This window comes from Acomys minous (genome assembly GCF_964271855.1).
Source record: "Acomys minous genome assembly, chromosome: 16".
Lineage (NCBI taxonomy): Eukaryota > Metazoa > Chordata > Mammalia > Rodentia > Muridae > Acomys > Acomys minous.
Window position 1 is genome coordinate 39,491,272 of NC_140498.1, and position 24,323 is coordinate 39,515,594.

A 24,323-nucleotide genomic window follows, 5' to 3' on the forward strand; every position below is an offset into this window, starting at 1 on the left:
GCATCTTTGGGCTAGACACCCACTACTGGCCACAGTCTCTAGCAGGAGCGATAGGGACTGGGGTAAAAGTCAAAGGTCAGAGGTCAGGAGTCAGGGCAAAATGCATATGGCCTTGGGTGCTTTGGTAGTGGCTGGGGCCTCAGCTCAGGGAGGCAGGTCCTCTGCTTTAGCAAAGAGTCCCCTGGACTTTGTTTCTGGGTTCTATTAAGGCTTAAATGTCTTCTTGGCCTCAGCCCCTGACGGTCCCCTACCTCACCCAGGGGCACCCTCGCCTGGGCAGTCTGGCTGTCTTTATGGGATCTGTCTCTCCATCACCATCAGATTTCCCTGGGCCTTTCTGAAGAGCCTTACTCAGGAGAAGGGGAGGTCCACCGCGGCCTTTCTTAGCCTCATGGGCTGCTTTTTTTTTTTTTTTTTTGCTTTGCCCCTCAGGGCCCCATCCAGGAAAGCCTTGGAGGGCCTCGATCCTGTGGTTAAAGTTCAAAGCCGTCTGAGAAGACAGAGCAGGGCATGGGTGGACAGGGTAACTTGTAGGGCCAGCTCTTGGCTAGTGAGCAATGCAAGTGTGGGGGCGCATTGAGATGTGTGGCAGGGCTCTGGATTGGCTCAGGAGACAAGGCCTGGAGGCCTGGAGTCCCCTGCCCCTTCCCCGGCTGGCCCCCACCGCCATTCGCTGTGAGAGAAATGTGGTGGAAGAGGGCTAGATCCTTCCTAGAAGATAGGCTTTTGGTTTCATATCCACTGACACATCCTTTGAGTGCTGGTGGAGTCTGCTGGCTTTTAACAGACATTGTTAACGATCCCTGGTCCCCGTGTCTCTTAGACACAGGATGATGGGCAGTTTTATCTTCCTCTAGTGAGGCCCTGTATAGCCCAGCAGGATGTGGCCATGTACTTCTAGTTTATCTGGCAAGGGTCTCTCTCTCTCTCTCTCTCTCTCTCTCTCTCTCTCTCTCTCTCTCTCTCTCTCTCCCTTCTTTGCCGTGGCCTCCCAGCTTCCTGCAAACCCCCAGCCTGTCTGCACCGCACCCCGACTCCCCGCCGAGTTTTCCACTAGCATCTAGAACAGGAAAGAATGGCTCTGCTCCCCAGGAATTGAGCTCTGAAAATTAAACCAAACGTTGTGCCGGCTGTCTGGATCCCGTCAGCTATGGATGAACAGGCAGACTTTCCTGTGTTGACACTCACCTTCCTACCTCCCACCTGGGTAGACACAGGCCACCTCGCTGCCCTGGAGTGGCAGGAGAGAAAGGCAAGGTGCCTGCTGACTGTGTGCGACAAGCTCCCTGTGCGCCGGGGCTGGTAAGGTCTATCTTGACAGAGCCAGGCCGCCCCAGGTCATCTACTTGTATCATTAGTTCCCAGCTGTCAGGCCTGCCATGCTTGTGCCACAGTGTCCGCAGCTGTGAACTGGGGTCCGTGGCTCCGATTTCACAGTGTGTAAAGATTAACTAAGTCAATACAAGGGAAAGGCAGGTGTCAATCACAGATGACTAGATAGTGACAATGGGGACTATGGTAGTGGTAGTGTAGGTGATGATGATGATGGTGGTGGTGGTGACGACAATGACGGTAGCAATGGTAAAGGCCAAGTGGCAGAGATGATGATGATGGTGTCAGTAGAGATGGAGTAACGGTGCTGATGATGGTGGTGATGGTGGTGACTGTGATGATGATGATGATGATAGTGATGATGGTCATGGTGATGATGAGGTCAATTGTGATGATGGTAATAATGACAATGGTGACAGGTAATCTTCATTGCCAACTTGACTGGATGAGTCACCCAGGAGACGCATCCCTGGGAGTGTCTATGGGTATGTTTTTTTCCCAGGGGATAGCTGAGTAGGCAAGACCTACCCTGGGTGTGGGTATCACAATCTCGTGGGATAGACCCTTGAGAAAAAGGACGAAGCCAATTGAACACCCACATTTGTCTCTGCTTCCTTCCTGATGTGCCCAGATGTGAGGGAGTAGCCTCACTCCCTGGCTGCCACTCTTCCCTACCATGAGGGATTGTATCCACTCAAACTTTAGTAATTTTATGCCGGTGTAATAGGAGAAGTAGCTCATACAGTGATGGTGGTAACGTTGATGGTAAAGATGGCGGTGGTGACAATAACTAAGGCAGGCTGAAGAGCCTTTCCATTTTGGGCATTCCAGTCCAGGGGCTAGCAGGACACTCCCTGAGGATGCCTGACCTTACCTCTGAGTGTGGAAGACAGGTGGGATTATAACATAGCAGCACATTATTTTTTAAGATTTATTTATGTATAGTGTTTTGTCTACATGTACACCTGTATGCCAGAAGAGGGCACCAGATCACATTCTAGATAGTTGTGAGCCACCGTGTGGTTGCTGGAAATTGAACTCAGGACTTTCAGAAGACCAGCCAGTGCTCTTAACCTCTGAGCCATCTCTCCAGCCCCAGCACATTATTTTTTAAAAGATTTATTTGCTTGTTTGTTTAATTCTGCGTGTGTGTGTGTGTGTGTGTGTGTGTGTCATGCACACACTTATCTGTGAAGGCCAGAAGGTGTCAGATCCCCTAGAACAGGAATTACAAGGTGTGAGCTTTCTGATGTGGGTGTGGGGAACCAAACCCAGGTCCTCTGAAAGAGCAGTAACCACTCCTAACAGCTAAGCCATCTCTCCAGCTCGGAAGGTGATGACATTTGCATTCACTTCCTTAGAGTCTTTTCCTTTAAAGAGTTTGAGGCCAGCCTGGAGGTCAGCCTGGTCTACAAAGCAAGTCCAGGATAATCAAGGGTTTCTCAAATAAATTTTTGCTGATCTCATTGTTAGGTTTATTTGACCTTGTGAAGAACCCTGCCTCGAAACCTTACCCCCCTACCCCCAAAACAAAGATGCTGGGATACAGATTAGCTGATAGTGTATATTCTGGGCCTTGGCTTTCATCCTCAGAACAGGAGAGAGGGGAAGGGGGAGGGGGGAGGGAGAGGGAGGGGGAGGGAAAAAGAGAGAGAAGGGCAGAAAGAGACACACAGAGACACAGAGGTAGACACAGAGATAGAGACACAGAGACATACAGAGACAGAGATAGAGAGACACAGAGACATACAGAGACAGGGATGTCCTTAAAAAGCTAGAGACAAAAGCAGGTAAAAGCTCTCTTGCCACCAAACCTGGCAACCTGAATCCGATCCTGAGGATCCACATGGTCAATGAAGAAAACCGACCCCTGAAAATTGTCCTTTAGCCTCTGCATGTTTTCTGTGGCATGTGCACACTCCCACAAAATAAATAATTACATAATTTTTTTTTTTAAGTTGGAGACTGGAGACATGGCTCAGTGGTTAAGAGCACTCGCTGCTCCTGCAGAGGACCTGGGCTCTGTTCCCAGCACCCACATGGCTGCTCACAACGGACTGTTAACTCCATTTCTAGGAGAGTCAGTGTCCTCTTCTGATCTCCACAGGAACCAGGCACACAAGTGATACATATGCATATTCATACACATAGGACTAATTAAAAAAAAAACCCTTGGTTTAAAAACCAGTAAATAATCTTTAAAAGGATTTTTAAAAAGAAGACCCCACATACCCTCAGCACAGAGAGTATGCCAGGATGAATGCCAGGGCTGTGGTGTCACCCCAGTGACCTGCAGAGAAGGGAACTGCAGCAAGGACAGCCATTTCCAGCTGTGTGTTTGTGCAGTGTCATCTTGGCTCAGACCAAAAGCTACAATAGATAGGAGGCTGAGAGACTGTTGTTGCCCAGGGCCCAAGACAGGTCCCATGTTATTGGAGCTGTTGGGATTTTTTTTTTTTGGTTTCTTAGGTTCATTTATAAGATAATTTAAGAACAAATGCAAGGAAACTCAAAGACCATTTTATTAGAATTCAAGAGAAAAAACAACATGGCAGGCAAGAAGTGACTCTTGCAGCTGCCAGGAGGCCAGAGAGGAAGCCTGCCTTTTGAGCCAGGGTCCAAGAAAGTAGGGGGCGGAGCCGGGCGTGGTGGCGCACGCCTTTAATCCCAGCACTCGGGAGGTAGAGGCAGGTGGATCGCTGTGAGTTCGAGGGCAGCCTGGTCTACAAAGTGAGTCTAGGACAGCCAAGGCTACACAGAGAGACCGTGTCTCGAAAAACCAAAAAAAAAAAAAAAAAAAAAAAAGTAGGGGGCGGGTCGGAGGGTGGGGCTTCAGAGGCGTGACGAAGCCCAGGGTGTTAGAGAAAGCATGCTTAGGCTCTTGGTCAGTATCTGAAAGTAAAAGGAACCGAAGGAAAAGTTAACCATTTCTGAAATCTTACTCAGAAAAGCAGGAGGGCTGCATGGCTCAGACCTTGTGGATGGCTGCCATGAGGGTGGGGCTTTGGGGAAGGATAAATACATTATTCTTAACGGGCCAATTAATCTTTCCATCTTTTTAGATGTGTCTTTAGGTGATCAGCTTTCCTAAGGAGGAGTCGCTTGGCCAGGTGATTGGCAGGTCCATCAGGAGGAACTCTTCACAGGTGTGTGTGTGGGGGGTCAGGCAGTAGTCTGTAATGTTCCTATTTTGGGAACAGATGATAGGGTCTTTCCACACAGGGTCAGAGGTTGGCTCCACTTCCCTGACCAGGAGGAAGCAGCTTTCCCCTTAATGAGTCTAAACAACACCAGGCAGGCTATCACCACCTTTTTCTTTCATAATTTAAGTCTTTGTTGTTGTTGTTGTTGTTTTTCGAGACAGGGTCTCTCTGTGTTAGCCTTGGCTGTCCTGGACTCGCTTTGTAGACCAGGCTGGCCTTGAACTCACAGCGATCCGCCTGCCTCTGCCTCCCAAGAGCTGGGCGTTCGCCACCACACCCGGCCCCCATAATTTAAGTCTTAAGGAGAGAATTGTGTTGTTTTCTTTTCTCAGAGAAATGGGAAGTGGAGTTCAAAAGTGGCCACTGAGGGAGGGGCCCATCCTCAGTAGACTGTAACCCCCCACACACACACACACAGGACTTCTCTGTGTAGCCCTGGCTGCCCTGGAACTCACACTGTAGACCAGGCTGTCCTCAAACTCAGAGATCCACCTGCCTCTGCCTCCCAAGTGCTGGGATTAAAGGTGTGCGCTGCCGCCGCCACCACCACCACCGGCACCTCTAAACTTTGAATATTTGTCTAGCTACCTAAAACCCACACCCTGAGGTCCCCTGACAGACCTCAGGCTCCACTTACCCAAGGCATGGCTTGTCTTTGGACATGGCTTGGCATCATCCGGGGGGCAGTCCCCTTGTTCTCAGCCAAGCTGGGTCCCTGGGTTTTGATTCCTGTTCGCAACCCTTCTCACTAATCAGAGGTGTCTCTGTGTCACCAGCAGCCGGGAGGGTCCTTCTACCTCACGCCCACTCTCCAAGCTTCCTACCATGTGCCCGGGAAGGCACTTTCTCTTCCGTCTTCGTGTGCATCAGGCCAGTGAGCTAAGTCTCATGTGGAAGGTGCTGGGGCTCCCGCTGCCTGAGGTCCTTGGGGGCTGAACTCTGAGCCCTTCCTCTGGGCTCCAGGCATCACCCCAGTTCTCCTGGGCCTCACTTTCTCTGGACTCTTTACTGAGCCAGTCAAATGGCTCTAGAGCAGGGTTAAAACCTGCCACCACGCCAGCCGCTGAGCCCTTCCTCGGCAGGCAGAGCTCGAGTGGGTTTTGTGAGCAGCACGATGACGTCATTCAGGCAGAGTCTCCAGGGAATCCTAAATTTCAGGCACCTTCTACCTGGAGAAGGTGATGGATTAGATCAGACTTCTGGAAAAAAGCCAGATACAGTCAGATGCTTCGCTTGGTCCCCGTCCCCCACCACACTCACTGTGCCTGCTCTCCCCGCACTCAACTGCCTCCAGGAAGGGCATTCTGTTTCACTCTGTGCATTTGCTCTTGTCATAACTTTAAGTCCAGGAGGGCTTTTGGCCATGAGTGCATTTTCTGCAGGACTGAGTGGGTGAAAAATAAAACTTGTTGCTAAACCTGGCAACCTGAATTTAATTCCAGGATTCACACAGTAGAAGGAGAGAACTGCCTCCCCAAAAGTTGTCCTCTCTGACCTCCCAAACAGGAAGTGGCATGAATGCGCGCGCACACACACACACAAGCTCAAGGGCAGCTTGATTTGAATTTAGAAGACCCCCTCACCCCCGTGCAGGCAGCTTTAGCTCTCAGCAGTGGCCCATCTGCTCCTCTTCTGGCCTCCCCACTGCCTGGTGCGTTTGAGCTGATGCCATGCCCAGAGAAATAGAATTAAAGCCAGGTGTGGTGGCACACATCTGTAATCTCAGCACGCAGGAGTCTGAGACAGGAAGGGTCTCCATGAGTTTCAAGGCCAGCCTGGGCTACAGGATAACCATTTTGTCTCACTATAACAAGGGGAGGCTCACTTGGTAAAGCTCTTGCTGTGTAAACATGAGGACCAGAGCTAGGTATCCAGAACCTACATTTAAAAAAAAGATGGGTGTGAAGCCGGGCGTGGTGGCGCACACCTTTAATCCCAGCACTCGGGAGGCAGAGGCAGGTGGATTGCTGTGAGTTCGAGGCCAGCCTGATCTACAAAGTGACTCCAGGACAGCCAAGGCTACACAGAGAAACCCTGTCTTCAAAAAACAAAAAAACAAACAAAAAAGCTAGGTGTGTGCTTGCTTCGGCAGCACATATACTAAAACTGGAACGATACAGAGACGATTAGCATGGCCCCTGTGCAAGGATGACATGCAAAATATGAAGCAGTTCATATTAAAAAAAAAAAAGCTGAGTGTGGTCATATGCACCACATATGTGGTCATATGGTCTCTAGGGTTCACTAGCCAAGCAGTCTACCCTAAATGGTGAGCAAAAGGCTAATGAGAGACCCTGTCACAACGGAGGTACACGGTATTCATGAAGGTGACATCTGAGGTTGTCCTCCAGCCTTCACCTACATGTCACAGGTGGACCACTCCCCAACACGACGCCCCCCACACCTCTTAAACAACAGTAACAGCTAGACTTCCCCGTCTACCCCAAGCCTGCCAGCCTTGAGCATGTTCTCCGATGCTGCTATACGAGTGAGGACTTAGAACACAGCTTCCAACCATGTCTATGCGGAACAGGACACACAGTGGAGCCAAGCTGCATCCCAAGAGCTGGCGGCTCAGAGGCAAGGCATCCTGGGCACTAGAGCACAGAGGTGTGGCTGGTGGTGTTGGCCCTGTGTACACTGATAAGTACTCCTTGCAGGGTCAGGTCGACACTCAGGGCTTCCTCCTCCTGACCCAGAGGCTGACAGCCTACAGAGTCCATGTCCATGTGCCCTGGGCGCCGCTCCCCCCAGTATGTGGTGGAGGAACCTGGCTAAAGAGGATCTGGCTCCTACCCCTCACTTCCCCTGGTTGCCCATCCAGTGCTGGTCTTGGTACTGCAGAGCTGCAGAGCAATGCCGAGTCTAATCCCAGGATCCAGGAAGCGGAAGAGAGAACTGGCTGCCAAAAGGTTGTCTTCTAACCTCCATGAGCATGATCTAGCATGTGCAAACACACACACACACACACACACACACACACACACGTGCATGCACACTCAACAAAAGCTCAAGGACCCCCTCACCCCCTGAGCAGGCAGCTCTAGCTCTCAGCAGTGGCCCATAGGAGGAGGTGGAGAAGAGAAGGGAAAAGCTGAGGCAGAAAGGAGCTCACGTGACAGGGGAGGGCGCTTCAGAGAGAAAGAAGCCCAAAGCACCAGGAAAAGCAGACTCTGTCTGGCATCTGGAAGACACAGGTGAGAGAATCAAAAAACAAACAAACAAACAAAAAACAAAAACAAGAACAAACTTGCATCTTTCTGATTGGGAACTCAGAAGGGTCCAGCCAGATCTCATGGCTGTTCAGCTTATACGGACTGCACTGAGAGTAGGGGGTGGGGCGGGGACAGGAATTCTGGCAAGGAAAAATACAGTATCTCATTAAACAAAACAAATATTCCTCCTATCTATTTATCAAGGCTTAAGGTGAGCCCACCTTCCTAGGAGTGGTCCCTCAGTCAGGTAATTGACCCAACTGGAATGTTAGGTCTCTACCCAAGTAAGAGACTATTCTTTTGACCAGAAGGAATTTTTTCTTAACAGGCCTTACTCTTAACAGTGGTTTGCCACACATCAGGATGGGGTTGGATTCCATTGGCCAGGAATAATTTAGTGGACAGTTGTCCCCACAGGACTGGTGGGGTGGGTCCTCAGTGAGAGGGAGAATCCCAAGATGTCTGTGGGTTGTCCTCTGGCTACTACAGGTGGAATCCAAAGGGCCTGACCTGTGGCCATTTCCCTGGGGGGGGCGGGAGAAAAGAGGAGAGGAGAGGAGAGGGGAGGAGAGGGGAGGGAAGGGGAAGGGGGAGGGGGAGGGGAGGGGAGGGGAGGGGAGGGGAGGGGAGGGAAGGGAAGGGGAGGGAAGGGAAGGGGAGGGGAGGGGAGGAGAGGGGAGGGAAGGGGAAGGGGAGGGGAGGGGAGGGGAGGGGAGGGGAGGGGAAGGGGAGGGAAGGGAAGGGGAGGGGAGGGGAGGGGAGGGGAGGGGAGGGGAGGGGAAGGGGAGGGGAGGGGAGGGGAAGGGGAGGGGAGGGGAGGGGAGGGGAAGGGGAGGGAAGGGGAGGGGAGGGGAGGGGAGGAGAGGGGAGGGAAGGGGAAGGGGAGGGGAGGGGAGGGGAAGGGGAGGGGAGGGGAGGGGAAGGGGAGGGAAGGGGAGGGGAGGGGAGGGGAGGAGAGGGGAGGGAAGGGGAAGGGGAGGGGAGGGGAGGGGAAGGGGAGGGAGGGGAAGGGGAGGGGAGGGGAGGGGAGGGGAGGGGAGGGGAGGGGAGGGGAGGAGAGGGGAGGGGAGGGGAGGGAGGGGAGGGGGAGGGGAGGGGAGGGAAGGGGAGGGGGAGGGGAGGGGAGGGGAGGGGTATAGTGGATGTAAACATGTTTTTGTTTTGATCCCAAGTGTGGGATGAGATACAGACTTGTGAGAGAACAGGTGAGGCCACTAGAAGAGGCACCGCCTCTTTCAGGGGCATGGTCTCTGCCAGCTGAAAATCATCCCAGTAAGGACTCCGAGAGGAGATACATATACAAGCCCCAAACAAGAGGCTGGGCTTTTTGGGCTTGGTAACTTTTCCTATGGTTTGGCTGTTCTTCGCTCCACTTTGAGAAGCTCCTAGAGAGAACCGCTCCAGAGAACGCTTCGGGGTTCCGGGTTCCGGGTTCCGGCTGCTGCTCTGGGTTCTGGTTGCTGCAGTTGCCGTCCCCTTTGCGGAATTGCTGGTTTGCTGGAGTCCTGCCGACTCCGCCCATGGAACTGCTCCCAGGAACTGAGTGGAACTGAATCTAAGAAGGTCTATTTCTCCTGCCCCCATTAACCTCTTTTCTCTCCTAGCTAGGATAGGCAGGTTGGAAGGGAGGTATAAGCATTCAAGAACCCCAAATAAAGTAGGTTTGAAAACTTCAAAGCCTACAAAGGGGAGGCATGGGGGGGGGGGCGAGGGGGAACAGCTTCTTGAGGGCCAGTGACACACAGGGCCCAGTGACAATAATCAGGACAGGCTGTGTCCATGGCTGCCTTCGGTTTTCAGGCTGTGGGTCCGCTTGTTGCCCCTTGAGAATGAACGAGGCCAGCTGAGAACGGTAGGGTTGACGGGGCTGGCATCTGATGCTTTGGCTCAGCACGTGATTTTGGATTTTGCCCCCAATATTGGGGATTGGACCTAGGACCTTATGCATGCTGCTCAGGTGCTCTGCCACCGAAATACGTCCCCAGTTGTTCTAGCATTAGGCCGTCCCTGGACTGTGACGCTGCGTGCCTATAGAGCAAGGGGCGCCTAGGTCACTTAGAACCGGGGGTGCGTGTGTCTTCGCCAAGTGGCAGCATCAAGATGCTAAATGGCAGTCAATGAACCAACTGGGCCAGGGGTTGGGATGCACAGGAGTGGGATGCACACCGAAGCCGTGATCTTCCTTGTCACTAAGGAGGCTAGCTGACGTGTCGGTAGGGACTTTGTTCCTCTACAGCCTGGAGACCACACTGCTCTTCAAAGCAGCTCCCGGAGCAGCCCCCCAGGCATGCAGACAAGGATCAACAGGGAGGAGAGGGAGCTCAGGCTGAGAGTCCCTTGGCACAGCCCTGTTGGGTTGTATCTTTAGCTTCTTAAACAGTACTGTGTGTCCCGCTGCAGGGGTGATTCCCATCATATGGTGGGAACACGAGAAATCAAAGGCTGTGATCAGCACAGTTTGGGGTGAGAGGATGTGAGGGCCGAGTGGAATTGGATGAAAGAAAATGCGGCAAAGTGCAGGAGGCACAGGTTGGAGGGTGCTGCACCGGCAAGGCCTTCATCCTCTGCCTTTGATCTCAGTGGGCTGTTCTCTGAAGAGGCCTAGGAGACTTCCTGCTTTCTCTGCAGAGCAGCTACTGGCTGCTGCTGTGTTATAGGGGTCAGCTTGAGTGTTCATTGGTGTGAGTGTGTGTGTGTGTGTGTGTGTGTGTGTGTGTGCATGTGTGCATCCTCACGCTTGCACAGCGAGCACTCCACTGGGCCCTCTCCTCAGTTCGTGTATGTATTCACTGTATCAAAGTGAGCGATGGGTGGCCTTTGGTACAGTGACCACTGCACAGCCCCTGCCTCTGCCTGGTGCCAGAACATCACCATCAACCCAACAGGAACTCTCTGGTTTAGGGTTTCTCTGTGTAGCCTTGGCTGTCCTGGACTCACTCTGTAGTCCAGGCTGGCCTCGAACTCGAAGTGATCCGCCTGCCTCTGCCTCCCGAGTGCTGGGATTAAAGGCTTGCGCCACCACGCCCGGCTTCAGGTTCAGGGTTTTTTGTGGACTCATGAGTGTGTGTCTTGCTTGGTACATGCCTAGAGACACGGTTGCTGGGTCATATGGCAATTTTGCACATGTTCGGTTTTTAGCATTTCTGATAGCTGCTCTTCTCCATGAGCCTGATGACCTGCTGCTTTTCAGTGTTAAAAGCTTTTTGCAGGGCAGAGGATGTCGCTCAGCAGCAGAAGGGTGCCTGCCTGGCATGTGCAAGGACCTGGCTTCCAACCCCAGGACTGCACAGCAAAGACAAAAACAAACCAAGTGTTCCTATGACACATGGCAGGGTCTGAGCCCATGGTGAAGACCTTGGGGACAGGGTCCTTCTGTAAGACTTGCTGGCTATGCAAGATGTCGGGAGGTTGGCACTGATGTGTCTCAAGAAAATGACTTCAAGCCGGGCGTGGTGGCGCACGCCTTTAATCCCAGCACTCGGGAGGCAGAGGCAGGTGGATCGATGTGAGTTCGAGGCCAGCCTGGTCTACAAAGTGAGTCCAGGATAGCCAAGGCTAACACAGAGAGAGACCCTGTCTCGAAAAAACAAAAAAACAAAAAAAGAAAGAAAGAAAATGACTTCAAGGTCAGTGCTTGTCACAAAAGCCCATGAGCGCTCTGGTCTCTTCCATGCCTGTAGGCAGCCAGGAGCTTGCTTGTGAGCTGGGAAGGTGGTCTGTATCCACAGCCACCCCTGCCTTCTCGCTGGACTCATTCCAGGAGTACCCCCTCGGGAAGGCCTTTTTCATCAAGGATGGAAGGTTCCGTTCTTTTCTTAGTTCCATGGTTTCAGTACAGCAGGGCAGCCCAGAGCCTTTGGTCCCACAGGCTGCATCTCCACCAAGGACAGCAGGGTGGACCAAGGCTCTCCCATAGTGGGAGAGCAGCCTTCGAAACAGAGTGTGGGCTAGGTAACACAGGACAACTGTTTGGGGGGGGGGAGCCGATGTAAAGTTAACAACCTGAGTGACCGGCTGCTGTCAGGAAAGACTGCAGACAGAAGATTGGTTCCTCGGTTCTGGAGGCCAGGGTCAGGTTGCAGGCGGGGCCTGATTCTCCCCTCCCCCCTCTCCCCTCCCCCCTCCCCCCTCCCCTCTCCGTGGGTGCCCCCTGCCATGCCTCTCCACACCATGCTGCCCCTTTGCTCTAGTTTCATTCCCATTGCTGTGATAAGATATCCCTGCCCAAAGCAGCTGTAAAGGGAGGGCTTTATTCGGCTCACAGTACAACCATCATTGCGTGGAAGTCAGGGCTGGAACTTAGGGTGTCACATCCGCGGCCAAGAGGAGAGAGAGAGAGAGACAGTGGATGTACCCGTGCTGCTGTTTGCCGATTCCTCTGCAGGAGATAGTGCTATCCCCGTTAGAGAGGGCTATCCCATTTCAATGACAGTCCCCCTACAGGCCAACTTGAGCTAGACTGGCGGGTTTCGATCTGAGGGTGGAGATCCCTTTAGGGGCCGCATGGCAGATACCCTGCATATCCGATATTTGCACTATAACTCATCACAGTAGAAGAATACAGTTATGAAGTAGCAATGGAATAATTTTACAGTTGGGAGTCACCACACAACATGAGGCACTGTATTAAAGAGTGGCAGCGTTGGGAAGGTTGAGAACCACTGCTCTAGATGATTCTACAATAGAAATCTCCTCCCCTTTCTTCCTTCCTTCCTTTCCTTCCTTCCTTCCTTCCTTCCTTCCTTCCTTCCTTCCTTCCTTCCTTCTGTTCCCCTTCTGAGACAGTGTTTCTCTGTATAGTCCTGGCTGTCCTGGAACTTGTTCTGTAGACCAGGTTGGCCTCAAACTCACAGAGATCCACCTGCCTCTGCCTCCTGAGCAATGGGATTAAGCAATGGGATTAAAGGCACGAGCCACCATTTCCTCATTTCCTGGCTTGAAACTTACTTTATGATGATTCTAGGTTGTGCCAATATGACAGTTAAAGCTACCCAGAACGTCCCTCCAGACCCGTCACTCCATCCCACACTGCCTTTTCCACGCTGCTCCACTCCACGGGACACCGCCCCACACCCTCCATCTGACAGCTGTTGGTGGCTCTCCCCTGCCTCTGCCTCCTGTGGCAGCCCCAGGTGTCCTTTGTTTTGTGGCTGCGTCACTCTGCCTCTGTTGTCACACATCCTCTACCTTGGCACCTGCCTCTCTCTCTCTCTCTGGTATCTTCTATATGGACAGGGTGCTCTAATTTTGGTTATTGTTTTTGAGATAAAGTCTCACTTTGGTTTTTGTTCATTTGTTTGTTTTGGATTTTTTGAGATAGGGTCTTACTATGTAGCCTTGGCTAGCCTTGAACCCCATAGAGAGCCACCTGCCTTTGGCTTCCCAGTGCTGAGAGTAAAGTCGTGTGCTGTGATGCCTAGCTTTGTTTATTTGGTTTTAGACAGGTGCTCAAGTAGCCAAAGCTGGCCTTGAACTCTTGATCCTCTTGTCTTTAGCCCCTCAGTATGAATTTTGGGGAGCCATTCAACCTGTTCCAGTGACTGCAGCCTCGGTGACAGTCTGCACTGGGAGCAGGACACTCGGCATTCTAGGTACTGTGGGCACAGAGTTCTCAGCGCTGTCCACTGTCCCCGTCCTACTGGGCTTCCGAAGCCTGGTGCCCCAGGACCCCCCGGAGTCTCTGCCTGGTCATGGGGCTGCCAAGTCAGCACCTCTTTAGCGGAGCAGGAAGCCCTCCCTCCCTTAGGGAGACCGCAGGCTTTATTTTTATTCAATCCCAGCCGTTCTGTGGTTTTTGGAGATGGCCTTTAAGATTTGTTTTTTTGATTTTTATCTCAAAGAGGATGCTGGAAAGCATGGATCTGGCTCCAGGAAAAACATGCATGGAGAAGAGAGGGATTGAGCTTGGATCACGCTCAGCAGTACATGGCCTGACTGGCTGGCCTGGGGGGAGGGGCGGTGCTGGGGTCTCTGAGGAGAAGATGCCCCAGGGAGTAAGACCTTCCGGCCTTTGCACTGAAAAGCCCAGGCCCAGCGTTTCTGACAGTAGACACTGGTAGCTCTTGTTTTCTACCATGTGATGTGGCTGGGAGGCTAAGCCTGTCTCCTAAGTCTTGGCCATTTTCTCTCTCACCTCAGATCCAAGCCGCAGATGCGTGAGTCCTGGCTGGAGATCGGGTCTGGCCCATGAGGGTCCTGTTTTTCTGGCCACCCTGCTTAATACTGTGCAAGCTGCCTGGAAGAGAAGGGAAGGTCATTGCAATGCTTGTGGGCTCCATCCTGTGTCATGCACAGATCGGTCTGGGAAGAAGGGACCAGTTCTCCCCTAGAGAAGAGCTGCAGGTTAGGCTGTGACCTTGCACATGGCCTTGGTGTACCCACCCCCAGTATAGACACTGCCTTTGGTGACCCCAATTCAGTTTCTTTTCCTCTCCCGACAGCAGACTAGTTTTGCACTTAAAGTAAAACAGCATTGACCATGGTCCATTTCCTGAAGACACACCTCAGAGGGTAAGGTGGGAGGGAAGGAAAGAGGGAGGGAGGGAGGAAGGAGGAAGGCTGTGTGTGTGTGTGTGTGTGTGTGTGTGTGTGTGTGTGTTTGTGTGTGTTAAATTCTTAGAGGAGAGGTAACATAACCAACCTTTGTTTTGCTGCTCCTGGTATCTAGGCTAAGTCCTTATGCTGAATGCTGGGTGCAAATGCTGATGTTGGATACTGGCTGCTGATGCTGATGCTAGATGCTGATGCTAGATGCTGATGATGCTAGATGCTGATGCTAGATGCTAGATGCTGATGCTAATGCTAGATACTGGTGCTGGATGTTGCATGCTGGGTACTGCTCAAGCTCAGGGGCTCACAACTTTGGTCAGTGTACTTTGCTCTCCATCTACTGGGCTCTAAAATGGAATGCTCCCAAAGGAGAAGGAGTCCTGTACTCTGCTCTGGGAGCAGTTTGAATATGGCCACACTGGAAACCTGGCTTCCCCCAGTACAATTTCTCAGTCCATGGCCCAGTTTCCCTATCTGGGAATTGGGGCGTTAAAATTGCCAATCTCCTTGGAGCAAGGCTTTCTGTGTAAAGACAGAGGTGATGGCTTCTGTGTGGGGTATTGACCACTGCAGTGTGTCTGGGTGTGTACAAACATGTAAATGGACTTGTACATCTGTGTGCATACATGCTGCAGACTGAAAATTCTGGTATTCATGGTAGCAGGTGATGTCCCGTGGCTGTTTGGCACTTGCTGCTGCACCTGCCATTGGGAGGCAGGGTCCTGAGGCCATTCATTTGCCCCCTGCTGAGGCCTTTAAGTGGGCATAAGGTGCTTCCTGGCTAGACAGCTCTCCTGGGGTTTCTGTAGAGCAAGGCTGTTTGTACCAAGTGGATTGTTGGTAGTCAGTCCTCCCAGGAGCTAGCCAGCATGCAGATATCGCTTAAGGCACCACAGGTCATTTGAGCTACTGGCAAAGTGGTGGTCTGCAGAGCCTGTGGCTGGTGAGGCTTCAACTCAGCCTTCAGCACACCCTGATTTACTTTGCACACAGATGTGCAGTGGCGACTCAGTCCTTTCCTTCCTAGTTTCCTGTCTGCCTGTCTCTTCCATATCCTCTGGGCTCTCTCTTCTGCAGCCCCTTTCTTTCCTTTCCTTTCTGGAGGCCTCCTGTGCATCCTCATTAGCATTTGAAAGAGTCTCATTTGCATTTAACAGGCAGAGGTGGCTTCAAGCCTGGGTAGTTTTGGGAAGAGAGCACAGACCCGCTCCACATCCTGTGGACAGGAGGAGGTGGCAGTCAGTGCCTGGGCCTCCAGGAAGCAGGATTTTAGGGCCTGGGCAGGCTTAATTTACAGGCCTCGGTCTGTGCAAACTAACCCCCTTTTAGGACTTAGGCTCTGTATTTGCGCTACCTTTTTAGGGTTCCCCTGCTACAATATTGTGAACTGGACGCTTAAGCAAACACCTGTCATCCCAGCTGTTGGAAGGCTGGGGCAGGCTAGCCCGCTGCCCTGAGATGAACGTGCTTGTGCCTTTCTATGATGGCAGAATTTATTGATTTCATTGAATAACAATAAATTCTCAGAGCTCAGCAGTTTCTACAGCAGCAACTTGTCATATAACCTCCCCCACCTAGATAATCCAGGCCAGGGTGAGCTAGGGTCTTTAATTCTAATCTTAAGTACTAGCATTAACATTCATATCACACGGCATGCATTAAATACATCTATGTACCTGTACACAGACGTGTGGCTTTACAGGATGAATGCGAGTTAAAGAGGTTGCAGCAGAATTCTAAAGGTTGCGGAAGTGGGCTGAGAGGGGCTGTCTGTATCAGTGAGATAATGAACCAGACCAGTGTTGCGAGGGTTCAGCCGTGAGGTGAAAGGCTGTACCAGGTCCAGAAGCCCAAACAGGTAGATGGCAGCCAGGCAAGCGGCCACAGTGGGGGGGAGGGGGGGAACAGGGGGGGACTAGGTGAGCTGGAGCTCAGAGACAGTAGGAGAGGAACATCCTAGGTATCAGACCATAGGCTGGTGTGGGGCCACACCATTGCAGAATTAGGTATTCATCACTTTGGGGGGTCCCGACATAGGACTTACAACCTTTGTTTGGTCTGGTGTATCTGATGAGTTCTGGGGTTTTCTGTGATGTGATATTTTAATAAACCACACGGCCCCTACAGTCTCAGTTTATCCTGATAAACGTAGAGGGTGGCTTCTTTCTCTTTCCAAATGACTCACTTCTCAGTCTGTGCTGGATAGTGGTGCTTGAAAGTTTTGGGGTCCACCCAGGGGTTGCAATAACCTTTCTCTCTCAAGGTGGAGTAACGGGCTGGGCAGATAGGGCAGTGGGTAGAAACACTTGCTTCCAAACCTGATGACCCGAGTTCAATCCCCAGGAGCCACATGGTGGAAGGAAACAACCAACTCCTGCAAGTCCTCTGATCCCCACGCCGCCACCCCCCACCCCCAACTGCACGCTGTAGGACACTCAAACACATTCACACACAAATGAATAAACAGAATGCTTTTTCTTTGTTTTTTTCAAGACAGGGTTTCCCTGTGTAGCCTTGGCTGTCCTGGACTCGTTTTGTAGACAGGCTGGCCTAGAACTCACAGCTATCCACCTGCCTCTGCCTCCCGAGTGCTGGGATTAAAGGCTTGCGCCACCACCGCCCGGCTCAGACTGCTTTTTTTTTAAAAACGAGTAAAAACTGCTTGTAAAATGGAGTCTTCCAGGGAAAGACACAGCCTGAAAAAACACTGCTTCATACAACATGGAGTAAGTTGGAGTAGGGCATAGCTAGATCGCAGTTCCTGGGCTACAGAGTGAGTTCCAGTTTAACTTGGGCAGCTTAATGGGATTCTATATCAAAATAAAAAGTGAGCTGGGCAGTGACGGTGCAAGCCTTTAATCTCAGCACTCGGGAGGCAGAGGCAGGTGGATCGTTGTGAGTTCGAGGCCAACCTGGTCTACAAAGCGAGTGCAGGACAGCCAAGGCTACACAGAGAAATCCTGTCTTGAAAAACCAAAAAATAAAATAAAATAAAATAGTGAAAGGGGGGTGAGGGATGCCCCTTGGGGGCAGAGTGCTTTTCTAATGTGCAGGAGGCCCTGGGTTCAATTACCAGTGCTACAACAAAACAAAACAACACAACCCAAAGCAGATGAATGCTCTCTTAGTTCTAGAGGCCTTGGTTTGCCGGCCAAGCTCAGCAGGGTCAGACTCCCTCAGAGTCTTACAGAGAGGACCCTGCCAGGCTCAGCAGCGTCTGCAGCTGCCAGGGCGGTGGGGACGAGTTTCTGGAACAGTGTCTCTGGTCAACAGATGCCAGTTCATCTTTTTAGCTTTCAGCTTAAAAAAAAAAAAAATTAAATCACATTTATTTACTTACTGTGTATGTTTACGTGTGTGCCACAGCACATTTATGAGGTCAGAGGATGACTCGCAGAAGTTGCTTCTCTCATTGTACCTTGTGGGTCTCAGGATTTGAACTCAGGTCATCAAGCTTGGCAGCAAGTGCTTTTGCCCTCTGAGTTTTCTCTTCAGCCAAGTCTTTAATTTTTTATTTTGTTTTATGTTTTTACACAGGGTCTCTCTATTATGTAGCCCTGGCTGTACTGAAACTCCTTATGTAGACCAGGCTGGCCTTGAACTCATAGAGTACATTAAGGTATGTACAACCATACCTACCTTTTCCAGCCCAGTTTTTTTTTTTCTCCTTTTTTGGTTTTTTGAGACAGGGTTCTCTGTGTAGCCTTGGCTGTCCTAGACTCACTTTGTAGACCAGGATGGCCTTGAACTCACAGAGATCAGCCTGCCTCTGCCTCCCAAGTGCTGGGATTAAAGGCGTGTACCACCATGCCTGGCCAGCCCAGTTTTTAAACTTTTTTTTTTTTATGTTGAAATAATCTCAAATTTAGACATTATAGAAAGAGTGTGATGATTTCCCATGTTGGGTCATGAACCAAATGTAGATGTACCAGTAAGGTGTTGCATCTGCCCCTGAAATGTGGCACCTTTGAACATATGCCTTTCAGGATGGGCATCCTCCCAGAATCATGTGACCTGCACACTGTGTGGCTTGCCTCGCTCCTCACACCTCCTCATGCAACAGCCTTTACGTTCTTCTTCCTCACTGAGTTGGGAGTGTCTAGGGGGGAGCTCTCGGGTGTAATTATAGCCCTGTATGTGCAAATTACAGTAAGTTCAATCTCACATTCTTAGTTGTATCCCCCCCAAAAGTGTAGGGGACAGCGTGGACATGGAAGTGCATGGGAGCTCCAGGGAGGTCCACACTACCTGCAGTCAGCCTGTGCACACCAACTGCTTCATGTGAAGGTTTTTTGCATGCATGCATACAGGTATATATGTTGTGTACATATGTGTATATGTGTGCATGTGTGTGGGCACACATGTGTGCAGGTGCATGTGCAAATGTATACATATGGGTGTGGAAGCCCAAAGTTACCACTGGGTGTCTTCTTCAGTCACCCGCTTTATTTTATTTATTGAGGCAGCATCTGTTACCTGGACGTTACTAATCCCAGCTAGTAAGCTTGCCCTGGGGGATCCCCATCTCTGCCTCCATCTGTCAGATTTTTATGTGGGTTCTGGGGATCCAAATTCCAGTCTCAATCCCTCCAGCTCCTTTCAAGGTTTTTAGGTTCTCCCCGATGCCTCTGTGTAGCTCTCTGGGCTGATTCCTCAGGGCTGTGCTGAACAGCCATGGGCATCTGCTTTGTTCCTGGTCAGAGGCAGGAAACAGGCCAAAGAGAGCTGCTCCCAAATGCTTGGAACCAGAAGTCTTTCAAAGTGGGGCATTGTCTTTTTTTTATTTGGCCTTTTCGTGTAGATTCCATCCACTGAGTCTGAAACTCCCAAAAGTCTGAAAATACCCTGGGACATTTTTCATTCAAGAATTTTCAGATTGGAGATGCTCAAGCGGCACTGGCTTTTCCTCAGCCAATGGGGCGGTGGGACTGGGACACCCCCTCCCTCCTCATCGTGTGTGTGTGTGTGTGTGTGTGTGTGTGTGTGTGTGTGTGACTGACTATAAATAGGGCTGGACACACACCTGTAATCTCAGCGCTTGGGAAGTGGAAGCAATTTATGGATTCCCATAGCCATCCAGGTGGGGTGGGAGGACAGGAGATTAAAACCTGCCTGGGACATATGGGACCCTGTCACAAAACACCAGCACAGAAAACAAAACCAGGACCAGGGAAATGGCTTAGGTAGAGCACTTGTCTAACATATGTGGGGCCCAGGGTTTCACTCCCAGCACCACCTCTCCAAGTTCCTGTCTTCCTTACAGTGTATATGTATAAAAACTTATTTTTATTTACAGGTCTGTGTATATCTGTGTATGTTCTGTGTGCACGCAGTACCCTTGGAGGCCAGAAGAGGGCACCAGATCCCCTAGAGCTGGAGTCACACTTGATGTGGGTGTTGAGTGCTTTTCATGTCTAGGCAGTTTCTCCAGCCCCTCAGTTTGTATTTTTATCAGGACTGGCTATTATACTCTGATTTTTCTACATCTAGGGAGGTAATGCTATGATTTTTCTCCTTGGGTATATTGGGAAAAAAGTATATATTGAATGTTGTTGGTACATTTTATTAACTAACTAACCAACCAACTTATGTATATATATATATATATATATATATATATATATATATATATATATATATATATATATATATATAATGTTGTTGGCATATTTTATTAGTGAACTAACTAGGATTTTTGGAATAAAATCCATGTGCTCATGGGATATGTGTGAGGTATGAATTCTATTTGTCACCATCTTGTTTAGCACTGTTCCTTCAGCATCCTTGTAACATGGGTTTTTGTTTGTTTGTTTATTTTGTTTGAGAAAAGGTCTCACATATCCCAGATTGATTCAAATTCGCCTCCCTGCACCTTGCTGGCATTATAGGTGTGTTTCCCACACCTGGGTTCCTAAGCCTTGTAATTAAAAAAATCTTAAAAGATTTATTTATTTATTATGTATACAATGTTCTGCCTGCACATACACCCACAGGCCAGAAGAGGGCACCAGATCTCATTATAGATGGTTGTGAGCCACCATGTGGTTGCTGGGAATTGAACTCAGGACTTTTGGAGCAGTCAGTGCTCTTAATCTCTGAGCCATCTCTCCAGCCCCTAATTTTTTTTTTTTTTTGAGACAGGGTTTCTCTTGTAGTCCTGGCTATCCTGGACTTGCTTTATAGACCATGCTGGTCTTGAACTTACGGCGATCCACCTTTCTCTGCCTCCTAAGTGCTGGGATTAAAGGCCTGCACTACTATACCCAGCCTGATAAATTTTTTTAAAATAAAAAATAAAGCTCAATACTATGAATTTTTCTGCATTTAGTGTTGAAGTCAATTTTATAGCTTCTGATAGTATTATTGTTATGGTTTTAGAAATTCAGTTTTAGTTGTATTTATACATCCATCCAAGTTTTATTTTATTTATTTAATTAGCTCTAATTCTAATTATTTAAATTAATTATTTTTTTTTTGTGTGTGGTTTTTTGTTGTTGTTCTAGTTTTTTGTTTTTTTGGTGTTTTGAGACAGGGTTTTTCTGTGTTAGCTTTGGCTGTCCTGGACTCGCTTTGTAGACCAGGCTTGCCTCAAACTCACAGCAATCCTCCTGCCTCTGCCTCCCAAGTGCTAATGAATTATCTTTTTTACTGGTGTATGGTAACTGTGTGATTACAAAATGACAACTTGGGGGCCTGGGGATATGCCTCTGTTGATAGAATGCTCACCTAATGTCCTACTTTTCTGTTGCTCTGAGAAAACACCCTGACCAAAAACAATAGCAAGCAAGAAAGGATTTATTCATCTCACATTTCTAGGTTATAGTCCAGGAACTCAAGGCCTGCCTGCCTGCTATTCCACACCAAAGAATTCACGTCATAGTCAAAGAAGCAGGCGATGGTCATAAGGAATGCTGGCTGTTACGCAGGCTCATCATGCTCCGATAGGTTTATGTTTAGTTCAGGACTACCTGCCTAGGGAATGGAGCTGCCCACAGCGGGCTGGGCCCTCTAAATCAATTAACAATCAAGACAAACCCATTTAAGCTGGATATGCCTGCACAAGCCTGAAATCCCAGCACTCAGGGAGGCAGAGGCAGGTGGATATCTGTGAGTTTGAGGCCAGCCCGGTCTACAGAGTGAGTGAGTCCAGGACAGCCAAGGCTACACAGGGAAACCAACAAACAAGACAAACCCATTCCCTGCCTCCAGGCCAATCTGATCTAGGCAGTTTCTCAGATGAGATCAACACTAAGACCCAGGTTGCATCAAGCTGATCACACTTAGCACGAGTGAAGCCCTGCACTGGATCCCCAGTACCGTATTGATCCAGGTGTGGTCCTGCGCACCTGCAATCCTAGCACTCAATAGGTGGAGGCAGGAGAGTTAGGTGTTAAAGATCACCCTTGGCTGTAAAGACAGTTCAAGGACAGTCTGGCTTACACAGGGCCCTCTCTCAAGGAAACAAAAGCCTAGCATAGTAAAGTGATGGGTTGCCTTATGAGGTATGCAATCATTTTGAGAGAAGTTTCCATGTGGAGCGCTTATGTGCCTGTTGTTTGGCGCTGCTGCTGGTGAGTCATGCTGTGTGCTGTGAGCCCAGGCTTAGGACATTTCTACCTTGTTGTGTGATGAAGTTGTAGGCCCAGCCTACAGCTTTCCGCTCGGGTCATAGCTGTGTCCCTGACTGGAGCTCTGGCCCCACGTGCCTCCCTGGGTGTCTGTGGTTGTTGGCTGTGGGCTGGTGCGTCCTGAGTGCCTCTTAAAGATCTCAGGAAATCTGCCTTAGTTTTCTATTGCTCCGACGAAACACCATGACCAAGGCAACTTACAAAAGGAGCACTTAACTGGGCTGTGGTTTCAGAGGGTCAGAGTTCATGATGGTGGAGCAAAGGCATGCTGGTAGGAACAGTTGAGATTTCACATCTTGGTCCACAGGTAAGAGACAGATGGATAGATAAATGAATAGATAGGTAACCCGGAATAGCATATGTCTTTTGAAACCCCAAAGCTTTGGAAGGGTCACATCAGAACTCTATACATCTGTATGTGACAGAAACCCTTAGGAGCCCTGGGTCTTCCCAGCTCCTTTACTGTCTGTCTGTCTGTCCATCCATCCATCCAATCAACTATTGTCTGTAAGTAGTAAACTGATCATAGGCAATACAGACCCAAGAAACACAGCTGGCCTCTCCCAGTCTCTAGAGAGCAGAGAGGATTGGCCACTGGTCTCCCAGGCTGGATGGCTGGACGACTTCTTCTTCTTCTTCTTCTTCTTCTTCTTCTTCTTCTTCTTCTTCTTCTTCTTCTTCTTCTTCTTCTTCTTCTTCTTCTTCTTCTTCTTCTTCTTCTTCTTCTTCTGCTAACCCAGCTGAAAGGAAGAACAGTCAGTCCTACATTTGTTGTTGGAGGCTTCTTTCTTTCTTTCTATCTATCTCTTTTTTAAAGATTTATTTATACATCTGCATGTTGGAAGAGGGCATCAGATCCCAGAATAGATGGTTGTGAGCCACCATGTGGATGCTGGGAATTGAACTCAGGACCTCTGGAAGAGCAGACGGTGCTCTTAACCACTGAGCCATCTCTCCAGACCTGATGGCTGGCTCTTTACCCCAGGCCTTTGCTTGTCTATCTTAGTCACTGAAACGAGGGCTGGGCAGCCTGGAGCTCCAATGCTGAGCTGTCACAGGGACACCCTCACTGTTCCCATTCAGACCCAGAACATTCAAAACCTGAAAAGAAATGGTCAGCTGGGTGCCATGCCTTTAATCCCAGAACTCAGGGAGGCAGAGGCAGGTGGATTTATGCCTGGACATTTTCCTTTGCTTGGTGCATCACATGAATGGAGTCTCACGGTCTGTGGCCTTCTGCATCTGGCTCCTGTCACCGAGTGTGTTGTCATATAGGTCCATTGAGCTGTGGCGGTTGTGACGGCTTCATTCTTCTAGGCTGAGTAATATTCCAGTGCGGGAGCTGGGCTGGTGGTTCATCATGCTTGCCATCGTAGATGAAGGCGGAACAGGAGACTGCTGAGTTCCAGGCCAGCCTCAGCTACACAGTCCACTACAGGGTACATCACAGTTTGGGTATTCATGTGCACCTAGGTGATTTTCATATTTGGGATGCTGTGCACCTGCTGGGACCACTCTGGAGCTTCAGGATGCATGCAGGGTATGAGACTGCTGAGTTTGAGGTGATTTTGGGCTTTGTTTGTTTTGATTTTTTGAAACACAAAGGGTTTCTCTGTGTAGCCTTGGCTATCCTGACTCACTTTGTAGACCAGCTTGGCCTCGAATTCACCCAATTCACCTGTCTCTCCCTCCCCAGTGCTGGGATTAAAGGCGTGTGCCATCATGCCCAGTGACTTTGGTTTTTTATTGTAGGATGTCTGGTGCCATGAGGGGCACTTGGGGCTGTCAACAGATGGGATCAACTGAGCTGGCTCTTACAGTGGCTTCAGCCTCTGTCCACCCTGTGACCACTGTCTCATCTGGGGACAGCAGATCCTGAGTGACTTCCCATCCATGTCCACCCTGTGGTGGAGGCTGTTCCCTAGGGCTGCAGGAGCTAAATTCCCTCCAGTGCTCGTCCATGAATTCGGTCCCTGTGGGAGACGTGGGCCCAGCTGTTACAGGCTTGTGAAAAATTGATGGCAGTAGAGACAGAGCTTGGCGATGCCGATCACATCAGTGTCAGGTGCCGGCATAGCCACAAGCCATCCTTTGTGTGTGACTCCAGGGCCTCAGCTCCAAGTTGGCACTGCTGCTCCGAGTTGGCACTTCCTGCCACCTTCCCAGGAGCAGCCCCTGGTCTGTGCTGTCACAGCAGTGGGCTCGTGCGCAGATGGCCTGGACCCTGCGCAGTACTCTTGCTAACAGAGCCTGTGGGGCTGAGAGTACCAGACAGGAAGATGAGTAGTGACCAAGGCTGAGGGGAAGGCCAGAGGTGGCTGGAGATGGACAGGACAGTATGTGTGTCTCCTGGGACAGCTGTCATCAATGGCCATGTCTTTGGTAACTCTGAAACA

General features: G+C 50.3%; 1 long non-coding RNA gene across 2 annotated transcripts in view; it reads left to right on the forward strand.

Moving 5' to 3' along the window:
• The first annotated feature begins 9,262 nt into the window (after positions 1 to 9,262).
• The window catches only part of LOC311587004, a 37,533-nt gene continuing 22,472 nt past the window's right edge, over positions 9,263 to 24,323 (forward strand). For both annotated transcript variants that reach the window (XR_014775732.1, XR_014775733.1), the window contains exon 1: positions 9,263 to 9,313. This is a non-coding gene — a long non-coding RNA (uncharacterized lncRNA). The remainder of the gene's footprint in view (positions 9,314 to 24,323) is intronic.